Below are 6,068 nucleotides of genomic sequence, written 5' to 3' on the forward strand. Positions count from 1 at the left end.
TTCCAGCACAGAGATGTGCGGCTCCTGATGAGAGCAGCGAGGAACAGAAACCTGCATTGCCTGGACCCAGTTTTGCTGATGGTAACTCTCAGCCCAGCAGGTAAAGGCAGCACATAGCAATTGGTTTTTACTTGTTATGTACTGAGATGCGAGGTTAGTGTTTTTGACTTCATTTTTGCACTCTGTGGTGTCCTATGGGCTGTCTGTGCTTGTCCTACTGTGTTGTCTTTGTGTTTGGTCTTTGCTGTTGCTCAGCCGTTTCTTGCAGTGTTTTCCTTGCCCTCCATTTTGGCATTCCTTGCGTCGTTCTCTTAGGCCTTGCCCTCCATTTTAGCATTCCTTGCGTTGTTCTCTTAGGCCTTGCCCTCCATTTTGATGTTCCTTGTGTCGTTCTATTGAGTCTTGCCCTCCATTTTGGTGTTCCTTGCGTCGTCCTCTTAGGCCTTGCCCTCCATTTTGGTTTTCCTTGCATCGTTCTCTTAGGCCTTGCCCTCCATTTTGGTGTTCCTTGCGTCGTTCTCTTAGGCCTTGCCCTCCATTTTAGCATTCCTTGCATCGTCCTCTTAGGCCTTGCCTTCCATTTTGGCGTTCCTTTCGTCGTCCTCTTAGGCCTTGCCCTCCATTTTAGCATTCCTTGCGTCGTCCTCTTAGGCCTTGCCCTCCATTTTAGCATTCCTTGCGTCGTCCTCTTTGGCCTTGCCCTCCATTTAACATTCCTTGCGTCGTCCTCTTAGGCCTTGCCCTCTGTTTTGGCATTCCTTGCGTTGTTCTATCGGGACTTGCCCTCCATTTTGGCATTCCTTGCGTCGTTCTCTTAGGCCTTGCCCTGTTAGTGGTCTATTGAGCTTTGCCCTTTATTTCAGTGTTCCCTTTATCATTTTCTTGGTTTCTGACTCTGCTTTCTCCTTGGCCTTTCTTCTTTGTGTTCCTATAATGGTCTCTGTGCTGTTGGCTTTGCTTTGGCTTTTCCCTTGGCTTTCCTTATTGCTTTTGTGTTTGTCTTACCCTTGGCTGCTTGCTCTGCTTTTCTCTTGCAGTGTCTTTGTGGTTGTTCTGCTTGTCTTTGGGTTGTGCTCGGAGGCTTTGTTTGTGTTGATCTTCATCTGCTCACATGAATTAATGCGGGCTGTAGTTATAATCACTGTAACCTGTAGTGTTTTTGTTCATATAAGTTTTAACCCAATACTAAGATGTTTGCTATGGTAAATGCAGCTCTAAAAATTGATGCCCTGTGTTTTCTATGAAAGTTACTTCAATTATAATCCTAGTGTGGAATACAATTGTTAAACTTACTGCATATTTAAACTTATCAATAGCATTAATTATATCCCTCATAGCATTGATTATATCCCTCATAGCATTAATTATATCCTTCGTAGTATGAATTACATCCTACTGCTCCCTTCCATCACAGTTAGTGTAATGATCGCAGTGTGCTACCCTGCAGATGTGGGCAGTGCCTTCATTGTCGTGTTGTGTCCAACAGGTTCCAGCAGAGCACAGAGATGTGCGGCTCCTGATGAGAGCAGCGAGGAACAGAAACCTGCATTGCCTGGACCCAGCTTTGCTGATGGTAACTCTCAGCCCAGCAGGTAAGGGCAGCACATAGCAATTGGTTTTTACTTGTTACATACTGAGATGCAAGGTTAGTGTTTCTGAGCTCATTTCTGCACTCCGTGGTGTCCTGTGGGCTGTCTGTGCTTGTCCTACTGTGTTGTCTTTGTGTTTGGTCTTTGCTGTTGCTCAGCTGTTTCTTGTAGTCTTTTTCTTGCCCTCCATTTTGACATTCTTTGAGGCATTCTCTTGGGCCTTGCCCTCCATTTTTTCATTCCTTGCGTTGTTCTCTTAGGCCTTGCCCTCCATTTTGGTGTATCTTGCATCATTCTTTTGGGCTTTGCCGTCCATTTAGGCATCCATTGCATCCTTCTTTTGAGCTTTGCTGTCCATTTAGGCATCCATTGCATCATTCTTTTGGGCTTTGCCGTCCATTTAGGCATCCATTGCATCATTCTTTTGGGCTTTGCTGTCCATTTAGGCATCCATTGCATCATTCTTTTGGGCTTTCAGTCCATTTTGCCATCCATTGCATCATTCTTTTGGACTTTGCCGTCCATTTAGGCATCCATTGCATCATTCTTTTGGGCTTTCAGTCCATTTTGCCATCCATTGCATCCTTCTTTTGGGCTTTGCCGTCCATTTAGGCATCCATTGCATCATTCTTTTGGGCTTTGCCGTCCATTTAGGCATCCATTGCATCATTCTTTTGGGCTTTGCCGTCCATTTTGCCATCCATTGCCATCATTCTTTTGGGCTTTGCCGTCCATTTAGGCATCCATTGCATCCTTCTTTTGGGCTTTGCCGTCCATTTATGCATCCATTGCCATCATTCTTTTGGGCTTTGCAGTCCATTTTGCCATTCCTTTTCTTGTTCTCTTGGGCTTTGCCCTCCTTTGCAGTGTTCCCTGCATCCTTTTGTAGGGCCTTGCCCAATATTTTGATATTCTCTTGGGTGCTTTCTTCCATTTTGCAGTTTCCTGCATCATTTTGTTGCGCCTTTATGTCCCTCTTCCTGTTCTCTGCAGTGTTTTGTGTTGTATTATGTTCTGTTTTGATGTTTTTTGTGCTGCTCTTTTGGGCCTTGCTGTTCATTTTGGCATTGTCTGTGTTCTTCTTTTGCACTTTTTGCTCCATTTTGGTGTTTTTTGTAGCAGATTTTTGGGCGGTCCACTATTTTACATTTTCACGTCCCACTTGTTTCAGCCCATTGATCTAACTATCTCTTTTTCTTCCTTAGGGCTCTTATATTCCCCGGCTGATGGATGTTCCCCTTTGATGCAGCACTCCATGCTGCCATGCAGGCGTTCAATAAAGCTTTGGGGGGCTGACGATCCATCACAACAGCACATCAGCTTCATGTTAGTCAATTAACCTCCATTTAATTGGAATTAGCTTTTGAGTTAAGTTCTGTTAACCCATTTGGTTTAAGGTTTGCGTTCAGTTAACCTTACCCAAATTGGTTTTAGATTTGACATCACACTTAAACAAATTGGTTTTACCTTAGTAATCTATTAACTTTACTCAGATTGGGTTTTGTTTTGTAATCATATCACTGCAACTAAATTGGTTTTTGATTTGTTGTTAATTAATCTTAATCAAATTGGTTATAGCTTTTTAATTAATTATGTTAACAAAATTGGCTTTAGCTTTTAATCAGTCATTGTTAATCAAATTGGCTTTAGTTTTGCCATTTTATTTTTCATTGTTAATCAAATTGGCTTTAGTTTTCTAATTTTTTAATGTTACTTAAATTGGTTGTAGCTTTACAGCTGTTTAAGTTTAATCTAATTGGCTGTAGCTTTGCAATCTATATCTACCTTAATTGAATTGGCTTTAGCTTTGCATTCAATTGATCTTAACCCAATTGGCTTTAACTTTGCTATTATTTAACCTTAACCAAATTGACTTGAGTTTTGCAATCTTTTAATGTTACTTAAATTGGTTGTAGCTTTACAACTGTTTAAGTTTAATCTAATTGGCTGTAGCTTTGCAATCTATATCTACCTTAATTGAATTGGCTTTAGCTTTGCATTCAATTGATCTTAACCCAATTGGCTTTAACTTTGCTATTATTTAACCTTAACCAAATTGACTTGAGTTTTGCAATCATTTAATGTTACTTAAATTGGTTGTAGCTTTACAACTGTTTAAGTTTAATCTAATTGGCTGTAGCTTTGCAGTCTATCTACCTTAATTGAATTGGCTTTAGCTTTGCAATCATTTAATCTTTAACTAATTGGCTTTAACTTTGCAATCATTTAACCTTAACCAAATTGGTTTAAGGTTTGATTTCAATTAATATCTGCCAAATTGGCTTTAAATTTGGCTTCAAATTAACTCAAATTAACTCAAATTAATTGGCTATATTTTTGAAATCAAATTATTTTAGCCAAATTGGCTTTATTTATCCTTGCTTACGGGGCTGGGCTAGCCCATTATTTTCTATCCGGGCTAACCCAGCCCCGTAACCTACATTTAAGGCCTGAGGGAGCCGAGTTGCTTCCCGGCCACTCTTTGACTCGTGCCCATTTGCGGCCATTATGAGAGTTACGCTGGTTTCAGCGCTGTGCTGCCATTTTGAATGTGCCACATTGGCTTTAGCTTTGCAGTCAATTATTGTTAATGAAATTGGCTTTAATACTGAGTCCATTCATGTTTGTGTTATTGACTTCAATTTTGCCTTGCTGTGTATGTAATGTGCTGATGCTGTAATTGTACCTTGTGCCATGCAATGTTCTGTATATTTGGATGCTGCGTCTGTAACCCGGGATGGACAATTTGCTGTGTATATGGATGTTGTACATGTACAATGTATTGTGCAATGTGCTGTATATGAATGTTGTACATGTACAATGTATTGTGCAATGTGCTGTATATGGATGTTGTACATGTACAATGTATTGTGCAATGTGCTGTATATGGATGTTGTACATGTAAATGTATTGTGCAATGTGCTCTATCTGTTGATGTGATGGTTGAACATTGTGCTGTGCCATGTTCTCAATGTATCAATGCTGTGCCTGTAAACTGTGTTGTGCTCTGTATTGACTGTGCTGATGTTTGTACTCAATACTGGGATCTTGTGAGTTGTATCTTGTGCTATTTGTACTGTATATCTGGGTGTTGTGCCATGTACTGAACTGCTGTATCCACTATGTGCTTGTAAATATGCTGTTGTTGCTGTATTGTGTTTGTACGATTGTATGAGTTGTGTATTGTGTTAATGGAGCTCTAATAAAGAAACAATTAAGCTATGTGGTGTGTCATTAATTGTCATCTGCAGGCGATGGAGCAGAATCTAAGGTAGGTGTGACAGGTAAGTGCGGGATGGTAGCACTAGAAGGGCTGTTAGTTCAGTGTATGTAGTTGTTGTAGTTGGTTAGGTTGATTCTGAGTTGAGTCGTAGGCGTAGTAGATTCCGAGTTGAGTCGTAGGCGCGGGAGATTCCGAGATGAGTCGTAGGCGCGGGAGATTCCGAGTTGGTCCTAGGCGCGGGAGATTCCGAGTTGAGTCGTAGGCGCGGTAGATTCCGAGTTGAGTCGTAGGCGCGGTAGATTCCGAGTTGGTCCTAGGCGCGGGAGATTCCGAGTTGAGTCGTAGGCGCGGTAGATTCCGAGTTGAGTCGTAGGCGCGGTAGATTCCGAGTTGGTCCTAGGCGCGGGAGATTCCGAGTTGAGTCGTAGGCGCGGGAGATTCCGAGTTGGTCCTAGGCGCGGGAGATTCCGAGTTGAGTCGTAGGCGCGGGAGATTCCGAGTTGGTCCTAGGCGCGGGAGATTCCGAGTTGAGTCGTAGGCGCGGTAGATTCCGAGTTGAGTCGTAGGCGCGGTAGATTCCGAGTTGGTCCTAGGCGCGGGAGATTCCGAGTTGAGTCGTAGGCACGGGAGATTCCGAGTTGGTCCTAGGCGCGGGAGATTCCGAGTTGAGTCGTAGGCGCGGTAGATTCCGAGTTGAGTCGTAGGCGCGGGAGATTCCGAGTTGGTCCTAGGCGCGGGAGATTCCGAGTTGAGTCGTAGGCGCGGTAGATTCCGAGTTGAGTCGTAGGCGCGGTAGATTCCGAGTTGGTCCTAGGCGCGGGAGATTCCGAGTTGAGTCGTAGGCGCGGTAGATTCCGAGTTGAGTCGTAGGCGCGGTAGATTCCGAGTTGGTCCTAGGCGCGGGAGATTCCGAGTTGAGTCGTAGGCACGGGAGATTCCGAGTTGGTCCTAGGCGCGGGAGATTCCGAGTTGAGTCGTAGGCGCGGTAGATTCCGAGTTGAGTCGTAGGCGCGGTAGATTCCGAGTTGAGTCGTAGGCGCGGTAGATTCCGAGTTGGTCCTAGGCGCGGGAGATTCCGAGTTGAGTCGTAGGCGCGGTAGATTCCGAGTTGGTCCTAGGCGCGGGAGATTCCGAGTTGAGTCGTAGGCGCGGGAGATTCCGAGTTGGTCCTAGGCGCGGGAGATTCCGAGTTGAGTCGTAGGCGCGGGAGATTCCGAGTTGGTCCTAGGCGCGGGAGATTCCGAGTTGAGTCGTAG

General features: G+C 44.1%; 1 long non-coding RNA gene across 1 annotated transcript; it reads left to right on the top strand.

Moving 5' to 3' along the window:
- Window positions 1-4: 4 nt before the first annotated feature.
- Window positions 5-4,906, top strand: LOC146755018 (uncharacterized). The gene is made up of 3 exons (XR_014938597.1): window positions 5-100; window positions 1,487-1,592; window positions 2,795-4,906. It is a non-coding gene; the product is annotated as an uncharacterized LOC146755018 (long non-coding RNA).
- Window positions 4,907-6,068: the final 1,162 nt, after the last annotated feature.

The sequence above is a fragment of the Coturnix japonica genome, chromosome 37 (assembly GCF_054131305.1).
Source record: "Coturnix japonica strain WE chromosome 37, WE-NBRP24, whole genome shotgun sequence".
NCBI classification, from domain to species: Eukaryota; Metazoa; Chordata; class Aves; order Galliformes; family Phasianidae; genus Coturnix; species Coturnix japonica.